Raw genomic sequence first — 15,620 nt, 5'->3', positions numbered from 1 at the left:
CAGGAATGCACTACATGACTTTTAAAATCTAAACAGATTTTACCAGTGGGAAATGTTGTCAGACTTCAATGATGGATGACAAAATAACCTTGTAAAATTCATACACTTTATAGAGTATTTTGCTTTATAATAGTGTATAGTGTACATGTAATTTGGAAACTAGCTGTTCTAGATGTTCTAAAATCATCTCAAAATATCAAATATGTTTGAGATCCTCTGGATGAAATTATAGTTTGAAGTTAAAATAAACTGGAATCTGTGTCCATCATACACTATGCGATTTTCTGTGAAATCTTTCAACTCCAACTGCTCAAAATCTGCAGACTCAAAATTGGTTCTGACTTTCAGCAACTAGCATCTACTCGCCCAGACTGCAAATTGTGGCAATATCTGTGCCAAAGTTGTGTAGCCTTTATATGTTTTTATAATTAAGCAGGGTGCTTTTAATAAGTTTCATGTTGTAAAGAATTCTCAGTGCATCTGGCTTTGTTGTTACTTTTTTTTTTTTTACAAAGATTTTTATATGCATTATTATATACCTTTATTTGAAAGATTTAATATTAACTATTTGTAATGTTCCAATTGTAATAAATGATTGTCTATTTTTCCACACTTAAAACATTTATTAATGAATCATATCTCACTTAATTTGCAACAAAAAAAACATTATCCAATTGTTCATTGTAATATATTTCCATTTTCTCTAGAGATCGACTGACTTCATTTGTCAGGCTAAACAATTCAATTCTGTTTCTCAAGTTACTGTAAGAAAAAAAAAAGAATTATCACACATTAAGGAAAATATAAGTTGATAAATAACTACAAATCAACACTGGTATCAACCTAGAAGATAAAACAATAAACTGAATGATCTATTTTCTGAAGAAAGTAGAAAATAAGACTGTGACGAGTGGGGCGGGGCCAAGAGCCGTGGGAACGGAGCAAGGCTGATGGAGTAAGCAGAGGCGGACAGTAACTAAGTACATTTACTTGAGTATTATACTTAAGTACACTTTTTGAGTATCTGTACTTTACTTGAGTATTATTTTTTCTGGGAACTTATGACTTTAACTTCATTACATTTGAAAGACAAATAGTGTACTTTTCACTCCACTACATTTCTATCAAGGTCCTCGAAGTAGAAAGTCGTTACTATGTAGCAGCTTTGAAAGTCAGCAGGTGATTTTTTTTTTTTCTCTAAAACGTGACTTTCTTTTTTTCAGACAGTTTATCAGTAATCACTCTTGTAGGGCTACATGAAGAGATTTCCCAGCATTTTTTGAACACTGACCAGTTGCAAATGTGATATTTATTTACAACAATTCAATAAGAAGAAGTTAATATTGTGGTTTATATTAGACACAATATCGTCTGATTTTGCTTAATTGTGTAAGTGAAAATATTACCTATAAAGCCACAGAAGAACTGTTGTGCGTCTCCTAATAAAACACAATAGGTGTTTGACTGAAGCAGCACTGCACAGACCATTCTGTGTATGACATCAAAGTACAGCGAGAGCGATTAGACAGCATTTAAAGTGTTTGTTTTGATGTCAAATAAGTCTTGCTGTTTTGCTTTTTTGTTAAAGCAGTGTTGCTGTTGTAGAGTTATACAGCTACAGTTGTGTTGCTGGTTTTTAAAGCAGGTTTGATTTTTTTTTCTTCCTTATCGCTCTGTATTTACAGGTGTTAACTGAAAATTGAGTGTTTACTATTGTCATTTTGCATTATTGACACACTATTTTCCTATTTAATACTGTAAATTTGCTTTGACACTGTGACGAGTGGGGCGGGGTTGAAAGCCGTGGGAACGGAGCGAGGCCGGTGGAGTAAGTGATAATGCACGACACCTGCACCACTCACCGGTCTCGAGTCCCACAAAGGAGCTCCAGAAGGATAAAAGGAGGAGTGACGACAGTGCAGTGCAGGACTCGAGGCCGGTGAGTGGCGCAGGTGTCGTGCATTATCACTTACTCCACCGGCCTCGCTCTGTTCCCACAGCTCTCGGCCCCGACCCACTCATCACAAAGACCAGTTCAGAAGATTTTTACAGTTCAACCCAAATATTCAGATGTGTGCAGCACATTTTATGTTTTATGTTATGTTTCCTGATCCTGGTAGAGTAGACTACAATGCCGGCTGTTCTGACTCACAGTCTGTAAGTACGTTTTCATATTTAAAGAATTTGCCACTGATGATTCAAACGCGAGTTTTGAGCAGTGTAGAGTAGCGCTTGTAGTTTGTCATTTCTCCGATCACAAATGCAGACATGGTTTTGTCGCGCGCGATGCAACGCAACGCTATTACTCAGTACTTAAATGTATAATTACACTGTAACAAGGACACCTCAAAATAAAGTGTAACCAAAAAAATCTAGTGATTTTAATTACTGTTGTTGTTTACATCAGTAATTGTAAAAATTAATCCTACTTAATAAAATGAGGGATAAAATAATCAATAGTGTAGCCAATAGTGTAGCACAATATTTGGTTTGTGTATAGTGACAAGAGGCCTGTATTTATTAAAACCAATTCACAAAGTGTTTAAGTTTTTTAATATTTGTTACGTTGCTTCAGAAATAATAATAATAATAATAATAATAATAATAATAATACAGAAATAAGTAAGTGTATATTTTTTAGTGCTAAGTTTTGTTCAGCTATTATTATAAGTAGACGATTTTCGTACCATACTCAATTAATCCTCTGTAAAGGCAGGAGGTGACCAGTGTAACAGATCGGCCAGGCTCCAAATTTTATATATACTAACCTGTTGCGTCAGACCTCTTCCGTTACAACCAGGAGTTCCAGTTTTAATTTATATCGACTCATTCAAGGATCGTTTCAAGTTCATTTTGATTCAGATTGTTAAAGAACCTATTTCGACCGATTATGGCCAGGTGTGAACATGATATATGGGTAATTATTTTGGTGAGTTTGGACATTCTGGTATGAATGCTTCTCAGATTTTTCATAGTTATAAGGAGCTTAAACCAGTTGTGGAATGAGTGAGAGGCGTCCTTCCTAATGGAGGTTGCCTTCTTCACACACCTTGTGATATGAAGGTCTTCAACGGCAGGACGTTTTGCTCCAGTGATACATTGTGCCGTCTTCACTATCCACTGTAGAGCTTTCCTGTCAGATGCTGAGAAGTTTCCATAGCAGATGATGATACAGCTGGTTAGTACACCCTCAATAACACATATGTAGAAACCAGTGAGGACGGAGGGGGTCGTGCCAGCTCTTTTCAGCCTCCTTAGAAAATACAGGTGTTGTTAGGTTTTTTTTTTTTTTGGTTTGTTTGTTTTTTATAAGGAGGAGGTGTTCAGAGAGATGCGGAGGCCCAGGAATTTGAAGTTTTGTGTTGTCTCAACTTCTGTGCCCTTGGTGGATGGTGGACGATGGTTAATGTGGAGCTTTGGTGCGTCTGAAGTCAACAATAATCTCTTGTTTTGTTGCCATAAAGATTGTTGGAATCACACCAGACAATGAGTTGGTTCGCTTCATCTCTGTATGCTTTCTTTTCATTGTTGTTGATGAGCCCCATAACTGCGCTGTCATCTGCTGTCAACTTTACGATGCTATCGCTTTGGTGTTTTGTAATGCAGTCATGAATCAGCAGGATGAAAAACACTGGACTCAGTACACAGCCCTGTGGTGCACCAGTGCTCAGTGTGATGGGTTGAGAGATTCTGACAATCTACGGTCTGTTGCTAAGGAAGTCAAGTATCCCGTTGCACATTGATGTTAGTCCAAGTGCTGACAGTTTTTCAATTTACGTAAATTACAAGAAATATAGTGCTTGTAAGTTTTACAAGCCTTTAAAAGTAACACAATCAGTAATGTTCTACCAGAAATTTTCTCAAGTTTTGGCATTCACAACAGGAAGTTTTGTGGGAAGTGTAGGCTTAATTTCCTCATAAAATCAACCAAAAGTATGCACGCCTACGTTCCACCCAATATTAAATGCTAGTGGCTGTTCGCTGCAGAGTTACTTGGTTCTATGTGCACACAAAAGATAAGTAATCATTGATTCAGTGTTAAAACCTGGGTTGATAGAAAAAGTTGATTTTAAAAAAAGCATCATGAAACCTATTTACCCAAATTAACCTGGACTGAACTTGTTTAGTTTTGTCAAGTCTAAACATACTCTGAAAGTCAGTGTTTGTTCAACTAGATTTATGCCACAGGCCACAGAAGAACTAGACTGAAACATGAAGAAAAACCAAAGAGGAAGGTCAAGGCAAACTACAACAGCATAACAGCCAAAAACCAAACAAACTGAAGGTTATTTCTATGTATGAAATTGATGAACTAAACTAAAAACAGATGATAATGATGACAATGATGATGATAGTAATGATAAGTAACTAAGGAAACAAATTAACAACAGGAAGAAACACAGGAAATGTTCATACAGATGAGATTGAACATAAAAACCAAGAGCTTTTCTAAAGAATATATTTTCTTGTAAAAACCCTACTAACATTATAAGTGAACTATTGCTAAATGTATATACAATCAGAGCTGGACTGCACTGACAAAATTCTTTCAGGTACTTCAGGCTTTTTAAGCATTAGAGTCAGCGAGAGAGACTCAAGACCTAGTCTGCTTGCAAGAAAGGCATTCAAATTAAAAAACACAATATTTACCGTTTTTTTCTGATCAGTGATTCTATTTGTTTTGCAGATAGTACTGAAGATAGTTGGAGACGTGGAGAAAGCCAACTTTTGAAGAGTCTCAAGAACTTTCAAAACATAAGTCGTTTTCAATATTTATTTATTTTTTCATTTGCAAGTCTCTTGCACTCTTTGACCATGAGGCACATGTATCTAGTGAGTCTGGGTGAGTCACGCTTCAGATCTTTTCAGGATTGAATGTTGTAGGGAAACTCAAACTATTAAAAAAAATGGGAATGAGAGGAAACCGCCACAGATAGGAATATCTGAAAAAAGTGAAAGTCATACAGATTTGGATGAGGGTAAGTAAATGATAACAGATTTGTCCTTTTTGAATGATGTGTAACAAGCCTTATTATGTTTGATCAATCAAATAGTATTGGCAGGGAGTCCACCCACATATATATGTTTAGAGCCTGGGGAAATGGACAGTCCATGCAGTATGTATAATAAATGCATAGTTATTAAATAACACGTCGTTGTTCCCTCTCATGACAGTTGAATTATGCAAATGTCATGAACAATGAGTGAAAAGTGAATTGGCTGAATATAATTATTTTTTTCTTTAATATTTCTAGAAAAAAAAAAGAGGTGCCATTTTAGACATTATGGGAAATAAATCAATTTTGGCTGCTGATTTTACCTATAAGATTAAGATGGTCCAAAACATGGCTCAGTTTGACACACATGATAGCAAAATAGTCAATGGTGAAGGGGTGGATTTACAATCCTCTCCTCTTATATTATATAACAAATAGGGTATGATAGTTTTCTGATTCATGACTCGCCTACAGCCTTTATGATAGTTGCTTACGAATGTAGAACATACTGTGTCAAAGATAATATCTTGAAATAACCACATTTGCGTAAAGAACATAATACCATTTTCAGTAGATGCTAGAATTATCTGTACTGTTAACCTATCAAAACCTGCAGAAATGACATCAACTGATCATCCATATGCCTGTAAGTATTAGTGTTTCTGTATTCTAAGTTAGTTCGAGGCTCAATCCTCTAACTCATTTTCTCCAGGTTTTGAAAGTGTCTTCAGTAAACTCTCTGTCAACTTATTCTTCACCTGATACATTCACACATTTCTTAGAAACCTTTTTTGTGCTGACAACTCCGATGTTGTACATGTCAACATTTATACTGGCCCCACACAAAATAACAGTAATAATCAGGTTTTGTTGATATTGTTGAATATTATTGAATAGCAGGAAATTCTAATGCAGATATAAGACACGTTTATGAAACAACACTTATTAATGAATTGTAAACAAAAATCAAGAAAAAGTGCTGTGGTTATTCAAACTTTTACTGTCATTTCTATAGATGAAAATGAGTGTGAGTCTGAAGCATCCATTTGTGGAAAAAATGCAATATGTTTCAATACTGATGGAAGCTACTACTGTCTCTGTCATAAAGGATTCACTCCAACTCATAATTTCACACTAGTGGATGCAATTGAATGCAAATGTAAAGAGAGCTTGATATGATAATCTCATATGACCTCTGTGTAGCAGTGAGGTAACCTCCTATAAAAGAGGTTATAACTGCACATATGAAACTGGCTACATTTCCAGCAACGGAAAAGATACATTCCCTCCAGAAAAAGGAGTTCATTGTTAAGAAAAATATTTAGCCTAGACATTTTGGCCATCTATTGTGTGATATTCAGTCTAATGGATTTGAGAGTTTTCATCAGTTGACATGTTTTTGTTTATTATCTGTCCCTAAATCACAGACAGAGATGAATGCAACGATCCCAGTTCTTGTGGAAAGCATGCAACATCTCATTACACTCTTGTCAATTTCCACTGTATCTGTACAAAAAAAAAATACCCCTGTATTAAGTCCCAGGCGTATTTTGTTCTCAGTAGCACATTACATTTGTAGATGTGTTGTTGTATGTATTGTTGTTTCTGTATGGTTTTCCTCTTTTAAATTCCCTTTTCTCCTGTTGTTCCTCATTCTTTCCACCAACAGGTACTTACTGACCGAGATGTATAGTGCTTCTTACCTGTAGATGGCGCTCTGGTGTCTTATAGCTTGGTCCTTATTCTGAATAAGAGAAGAGAAACAAACAAGTAAGAGTAATGTGTCTAAACAGCTAAGCAAAAGGAAATATTACAAACGCTCCCAATTAGCTTCTAAATTCCCTGCCAGTTGCATTCCACATCGAATGTGTGTGCGCAGGACTCATGGCTATATGATAGAAAGGCTATTCAATTATAAATGTACTTTTGTGTCTTTTTATGCAAGCAAACATGGTATTTTTGAAAGCAAAATGAATTATATTGTAATAAAAAATGATTGCAAATAAAAGTATTCGTATGTTTTAAGTACAAAAATAAAGTAACTGATGAAAGTCATTACATTCAGCAATCATGAAAACAAAATCTCATAAAATGATCATACTTCTTTTTCTCAGGTTTCTGTTGAACTGTAGCCTACTGAGCATAAGTGTCACTATGGCTTGTTTGTGATATTTCCCCTGGTGTCCTCTACAGTATAAATTCAGCTCATAATAACAAACAAATAAATAAATAAATAAAAATCACTGTTCCTTAATTTTAAATCATTCTTTTTTCCATTGCCAAAATAAGAGGAATAACATGTCTGGGAGTCTGGCTTTGTAATTTCATTTTCTATAGAGTTAAATATATTTATATATATTAGTGCCGTGCGGTGGTGTTTTAAAATGAGGAGGCATTTTTATATATAAGTATATATTTATATATAAATATTACATAAAAAAGAGAACAAATATAATTCTATTTTGTATTTTATTAATTTTTTTTTTTTCTAGTTAATATTTTAATACTAATTATTTCATAGTGTTTTTATGCATTTTTACATTTATTCCAAAATAATAAATAAAGGCAGTAACAATTTGAACAATATTCTGGAAACAGTTTACAATAAGGTTTAATTAGTTAATATTAGTTAACTACTTTAGTTAAAATTAACTAAGAATAAACAATAGCCTACTTCTACAGCATTTATTAATCTTAGTTAATATTAATTTCAACATTTACTAATGCATTATTAAAATCGAAACTTGTGTTTGTTAACATTAGTTTATGCGCTGTGAACTAACATGAACTAACAATGAACAACTGTATTTGCATTAACTAATGTAAACAAAGAGTAATAAATACTGTAATAAATGTTCATTGTTTGTTCATGTTAGTTAACTCATTAAATGACACCTTATTGTAAAATGTTACCAATATTTTTTATTTGTGAACTTATGTTCAGCTGTTCTTTTTAGTCAACTTATTTCGGGTCATCATCATAAAAGCTCTGTAAACACTGCCACAGACACGAAGATATATCTTTCATTTCATCACGCTGAATAAAGGCCAGAGCTGCTTCTGTGTACATCAGTGAGCGCAAGCTAGATTAAATTGATTATTACGTTTTAAATATAGTTATTTTTCGTACAAAAATGCATCGATTCGCTACAGGAGGCCTTTGTTCACCCCCCGGAGCCGTGTGAGACACTGTTTTTTATGGATGGGTGCTTTTTATTTCACTTCTTTTGGACTGAAGCACTGCAACACCCGCTGACTGCAATGATGGAGCTTGGAATAGCCAGGACAATTTTTAATATAACTCTGACTGGATTCATCTAAAAGAAGAAAGTCATATACACATAGGATGCTTCGGGGGTGAGTAAAACACAGCCTAATTTTAATTTTTGGGTGATGAATAACCCAGTCCCAGGCTACGTGATCTAGGTGAGTAATGATAGTTTGAATACAAGGACTTGTACACAAGCTATTCAAAAGTGGGTTGGCAATTTTGTAACTTACTCAAGAAAGCAGAGCATCTAACAAGCTAATAAGGGTTGAGTGTCTGTAGGAGGCGCTGTTAAATTAAGCTGGTTAAGTGCATCTACTTTTTTTTTTACTTTAAACATAATGACAGTTTGCTAACCTAAATACACACATGACCAATAGTTTTTAGTAATATAATATTATAGATACACAAACAATTGGAGAAAGAAATGAAAGAGAGCCTTTTTGTCTGTGTGTTGTGAATGTAGATTGAATTAAATTTGAACTGAAACTAAATGAGTTAATGGAAACTTTCTCCATTTCTAGGCCTCCACAGAGGATGTGCAAAAGGTCAATAACCTGAAAGAAAACAGGAAAGAGTTCAGAGTAAATAGCAAATACACAACCATACAGGACCCATTACCTGTGCTAATGTTCACTCTTATTAAACATATTTATGCTTATAAATAAGGCAATAATTATTGCTCAAACTCAACAAAATATAAAAATGTTAAACTTTGGCCTGCACTGTTTGTGCTGTTGACATGAATGATATCTAAATGTATACGCTTATTGAGTAGAGGTGTGGTAAGAGCACTTTAATCAATTACACTTACAAACTGGCAACACTCTTGAAATAACCAAGAACAACTTAACATCCACCTACACATATAATGTGAAGTGATGACACACACCATATTGGTTTTGTGGTTTGTGGAGGAAGAGGTGGCTGTTGGGTAGCTCCTGGTTCAAATTAAAAGCTATATAAGCACTCAAGATGAAAGTAGAGATGAAAAGCACACGAGGAGCTTCTAAGAAAGAGGAAGGACAGCACAATGACAGAACACAGTGTACTGGTTATTAATTAGTACAGCATTTACACCATCAACAAGCAGCCAATAGTGTAGCATATTATTTGGTTTGTGTATAGTGCCTTTTATTTATTAAAACCAATTCACAAAGTATATGTTTTTAAACATTTTTTACATTGCTTCAGAAATAACTACAATAATATAGAAAGAAGCATAAATATAAATTTTATTTGTAACCAGTGTTGGGGAAAGTTACTTTTAAAAGTAATGCACTTTACTAGTTACTTGAAGAAAGTAATCTGATTACGTAACTCGCGCTACTTGTAATGCGTTACCCCCAACACTGTTTGTAACTACTATGTTTTGTTCAGCTAGCCTATATTATTATTAAGCTATTTTCTTACCATACTCAATCAAACTGCTTTCTAAGTTAAGATAGGAATTTTAATAAGTATTTTGATAAGTATCGCTTTTTATTTCTCCTCTTTCCTACTACTTGTTTCACTTCCGTTTCAGTTTTTATAACCATTTCTTACTATGTGTAAGTAAGTTGTTGTTTTTTAGCATGTAAGTTTGGCAGTGTTATTTTTTAGGATTACTGATAAACTACTGTCGTTTGATTGGTATTATTTGTATTTGTTATTTATTGAGCCACTTCAGACAGCGCGCTAGTAGCACTTAAACTGACAAAAACACACAATTATGCCAAAACTATCAAATACAATTTATAGTTTATGTGAAGATTATTTTAAGTTCACTTAAATTAAAAGTTATATTTTTCAGATCCTACTAAATGTTCAAAATATACTGTAATATTGAATGGCTATAATTAATGGCTAAAATTTAGATGAAAATATTAATCGAGACATCAGTAGCAGTATTGTTATCAAAAATAACGGCCTTTGTTAATAATAGGCTACTTAGTAAAGAGATGCCATTAAACATATAAAATATAGGTTGATTCTACATTAATTTGTAGGTTCGATATGAAATTATGACAAGAAATGAATATGCAATTAATCATGATTAATCACAGAAAAATGTGATTAATTTGTTGATTTGTTGACAGACAGCACTAATGTTTTTTTTATAGATGTTGGTGTTGGTAATATTAGTTGATTTTACTGCTGAATATGCATTCAAATTTCATTTCTAATTTTACAGGCCCCCCCCCAGAAAGAGATCGGGACAAGCCCCTCCCCCTTGGTCCCCTTTAAATTTTTAATTCAATAATCCGGCCCTCAAATGAAACTAATTGAATAGCCCTGGTCTATTATATATTCCTGTTCTGTTACACCTGGAGTATTTCCCAAGTGTGTGGTTTTATAAATATTGTGCGCCAAAATCCCTTTTCTGTCTGGTATCACCAAACATCTTGGGAATAAGCAATTCCATTCCAATTCCAAATTCCAATTCCAAATAAGCAACATTCCTGGGCGTGTACTGAGAGACTGTGCAGTGGAAATTTAATCTGTATATCTGTATTTATGTTCTACTGTTAGTGTTATCTGTATGCACCAAGGGTCTACGCAATACGCAATTTCAATTCTCTGTGTGTATGTGCTGTACATGTGGAAGAATTGACAATAAAGCAGACTTGAGACTTGAGACTTGAGAATTCCTCAGCACTCATTGTCTTGCTGTCAGCAGCGTGTAGAGCAAGAGTAAAATAAGAGGAACAGCTGTGGGTTTCAGTAGTACAAGATAAAAACATTGGTAGGAAACGCTGAATAGAAATTGATTGATCTATAGGACTTAGAACAGGCAGCAATACAGTTTGGGGTCAGTAAGGTGTTTTTTTATTATTATTTATTTTATTGATTTATTTTTATTTCTTTTTTTTATTTTTTTTACATAAGTGTAAGAAACTAATGCTTATATTCAGCAAGGAAGCATTAAACTGATCAAATATGACAGTTAATATTTTTACATTGTTACAAAAAGTTTATTTCAAATCAGTTTTCAATACTGTTTTCAACGCTGATAGTAATAAGAAATGTTTCTCAAGCAGAAAATCAGCATATTTGAATCATTTCTGAAGGATCATGTGACACTGAAGACTGCAGTAATGATGCTGAAAATTCAGCATTGCATCACAGGAATAAATTACATCTTAAAATATATTCAAATAATAAAAAGTTCCTTTAAATTGTAAAAATATTTCACAATATTTTGATTGTATTTCTGCTCGGATAAATGCAGCCTTGATGAGCATAAGTGAATTTTTGCAACAACAACAAAAAAAATGTTTACAGACCCCAGACTTTTGAACAGTAGTTTATACATTGGCTTTATAACGCATTTGGACACTAAACCACACTTTAAAATGTCTGAATGTCCTTGCTTTAAGTCCAGATGATGCTAAAGCTTTTCTCAGAAATAACTTTACTTTTCAGAGCCATTTTAATTCTTTTAAAACACATTTTTTTACTGGACTGTAAAGTCAGTGTCTTGGTGTAACAGAGGCCAGCTGGTATGGTGCTGTGCAGGCAGGGCTGCTTTTTTAATACTTCCATAATATTTGGGGGAGGGGGCACAACAATACAATTCTGCTTAGGGCACCCTTTTGGCCAGCAGCGGCCCTGACAACAAGAATGAGCCATCGACTTCCTTTCTTTCTGTTGTACAAATGTATGTCTTTCTGAGGTCTGAGCTTCTCAAGTTTGTCTGTGTGTAGTAATAGTGCTAATAACCTGCATCTGTGAGAAAACAAGGACAAATATACCACTACTGCTAAACATCTCACATGCAGCAACTTTCGTTTCTTGCCAAACAACAATTGTTTTAACGTATGTTGGGAGTTATAGGGGAACCCTATTTTATATTACTTTACATCCTAACAGTGATATATAAAAAAAATGCAACACCACTGCAGAATCTCTATTATGTAAAACAATGAGAGATGTGAGTTTATTTTAAAATGTTTGACAGACCTATCCATCTGTTGTAATTTCCTGTCGATATCCTGCTCTGCCCGTGAACTGTTAGCTGGTGTCTACCATAATATAAGGCTGCAGAGAGAACTGAACGAATGGTTCAAAAAGAGATTCAAGTGAACCTTTCTGTATTCATATCAATCATGACATAAAAAAACAAACCATCGACAAAGCAGCACAATGTTTAAATGAAATAACATTTTAGACTTCTTTCAAACGACTAGATTTGAAGAAAATGAAAACAATGTGTGCTGTCACAATGCTGTGGGTGTTGTGGGCAGATTTTAACAAATTGCTATAAGGTTGCTAAACTGTTCTGAGTGGACTAGGGCATAAGTTACTTGGGCATTGGTGATTAGTTTTTTTTTTAGGTATTTGCCTTTGAAAAAAAAATGGGTGCTTGTATGGTAATATGCACTTGTAGCATACTTAATTAACTGTATTTGCTGATAATATTACTGAAATAAAAAGTCACTTAAGCCTACATAAAGAGAAAACACATTCACTTAAGTACACTTTTAAAAAGTGTAATAATGTCATACATTAAAGGAGACATATTATGCCCCTTTTTACAATATGTAATATAAGTCACTGCTGTCCCCAGAATGTGTCTGTGAAGTTTCAGCTCAAAATACTCCACAGATCATTTATTATATCATTTTTAAAATGCCTATTTTGAGTGGAAGCAGAAACACGATGTTTTTCAGGCCGGTTTCTTTAAATGCAAATGAGCTGCTGCTCCCCGCCCCCTGAAACTTACAGATTAAGGGGCGGTAATATTATAATGAGAGCCCTTTGCCACGTCACCAAGGGAGCGAAATCAGACGCGCTCGTTTTCTCAGACGCTTGCAGAAAAAGGCTTACCAAAACAAAGTTACTGGGTTAATCTTTTTCACGTTTCCTTGGTTGGTAGGGGGACCGGGGACCTGATTATAGCACTTAAAACCTGGAAAAGTCAGATTTTCATGATATGTCACCTTTAAATCTTCTTTTAAAGTCATAGGGACAGATTTACTAAACAGAGCAAATTAGCATGAGACCGAAATCTCAAAAAAGCGCAGATAGGAATGGAAAGTTCTGCAGTGGGTGATCTACTGACAAATTAAAGAACACAAATGCAGTCGGAGCATTTCCATAATGACAAACGCAATCTATCAAGTGACAAAAATTAGTGTATGGTCAAAAACAAACAGCCGATGATGATCAGATGCGTGTGATCTACTAACACAGACGCATACTGTGTTAAGACATGAATTTTTGAGCAATAAATAAAAATACCAGTAAAGTGACTACCGCAAACCTTAGTAAATCACCTTACATGATATTTAAATATGCTCCTCACATAATGTCTTCATAAATACTATTACAAATGCATATGCAATAAGTTTAGCCACAAAAATAACTGTCCACACCTTTTCATCACTAATTTTTCACTGCATGTCTTTAGTAAATCTTGACGGTAATTTTTTACCATCAAAAAAGGATTTGCACTGGCGCAAGCTGTTAGTAAATCTGGCCCATAATGTGTTCATGTCATGTTAAAATGATCATAATTACGAGCTGTTTGGACATGAAAGACAAAAGACACCACCAATACAAATGGACAGACATAAACAATAACTTCAGAACATCACAGATTTAGTCTGTTTGGTGAAATGGCTTGAAGGACGGAAGCCTCTTCTGAGAAAGGTCAATAATAAATCAGTAGAACTCATGGCAAAAGCTTTTTATAGATAACTTTTAGAACTTTCTAGTAAGAGAAACATGCTGTAGACTAATTTGTTAAGTTGTTGTGTTGTATACATGCTTGATGTATTTAACCAATTACATACAACAACTGACATTTCTATGGGTGGAAAAAAGTGTGTCCTCAGGTTAACCACAAACTGGAATCACATAACCAACAGCGTAAAAATAACTAATCACTCTACAGGTGTTGGGTTTGGATTATGAGCGTGATCATTTACGAAGAATATTTCAAAACAAAGATTTTCAAACAATTTCAAAACAACACAATGTGAATAACTATTACTCGTAGCGCAAACAAATATTTGGTAAAATATTGTTTGGTACCACGTTTTTATTAGATTGAACCAAGTCTGCGATAGGTATTGAAGAAATTATAAGGCAAGAGACCAAGATGTGAGAAGACAACAAACAATCTCTGCAGAACTTCACAATGACCAGTATCTCAAACAAATCTCTTGCTTCATACCTCGGCTTGGATGTTTGTTAATTAATCCCATAATACAAAGCTCATCATACCATATCATACGGGACTGTCTTCTCCTTGAAGGAAACATGCACTGAGGTGTCATAATGAGCTATCATAGCACTTATCTACTTTTTGCATTGAGAGTGTGCCTGTACAAAGTTCAGTAGGTTTTGGAACAGAGCCCTCATTTATTTATGGGTAGCAAATGCGATACAATCTCTCCAATGTTGACAACAACATCCATTTTAAAATATGATGTAAGAAGAAAGCCATTTTTCTTCCACAATGCTTAAAGCTGCAATATCAAAGAATCAATCAACAGGTCACATCAACACCAGAACTGCACAAATGGGTGCCATTGTTGAGAGGTCTGGGACATTAGCCTACTTGTTGATGTGTCCCATTTGAGAATCTAGCCCAAAGGAGCACAGCTAGAAGACATTGTTTGAGCAAATTTAACTTTGGACAATGTCAGTGCAATGTAACATTACCCTTACGAAAAAGAAGTTTATTCAAGTGTGCTATTAGTACTAGTACACTGATATTTGTATACTTACAACATAAAGTATACTTAAAATATACTTGAACTTTACTTAAGTATACTTACTAAAATAAACTTGAAGTATACTACTTTTTGGTAAGGGTAAATCTGTCACACAAACATTCCCATAGGACCCTCTGCATATGAATACAGGCTATAAAGGTTATTTTGGCAAAAACATATTTAGGAAGGAACGCTGAAGTATTGTTAAACTAAAACAATACTAAAAAACATGTATGTGTTAGAAACTGGATGACCCTTATGACTGGTTTTGTGGTCCAGGGTCACATATATAAATAAATGCTTCAAAAGTCTAAATGAATCATATTTTCACCCACCAATTAACTTTTAAAATGCTGTATTAATAAACCTCTATTTCATTTACAACTTTACCTGAATGCTTTACGTGTAACATTAACAATATTAACTAGATAAAAAAGTTCGTCAAGACAAACTTTAAGTTGGCTTGAGAAACCTGGGCTAGAAAGTTTGAAAAAGATTGAAAAGTTTAAGAAGTTTAAAAAGTTTTAAGTTTGATGGTTTTCAGTCTGAAATAGTTTGAAGTTTAAAGTAGTTTTAAAAGCTTAAAGTTTGAATGTTTTGAAGGCAATACAGTCTGTCAGAGATAGACAGATATATAGATAGATAGATAGA

This window comes from Sinocyclocheilus anshuiensis, unplaced genomic scaffold, assembly GCF_001515605.1.
Source record: "Sinocyclocheilus anshuiensis isolate Anshui unplaced genomic scaffold, SAMN03320099.WGS_v1.1 scaffold476, whole genome shotgun sequence".
Lineage (NCBI taxonomy): Eukaryota > Metazoa > Chordata > Actinopteri > Cypriniformes > Cyprinidae > Sinocyclocheilus > Sinocyclocheilus anshuiensis.
The sequence above is the reverse complement of the archived record's forward strand: the minus strand, read 5'-3'. Positions refer to the sequence as shown.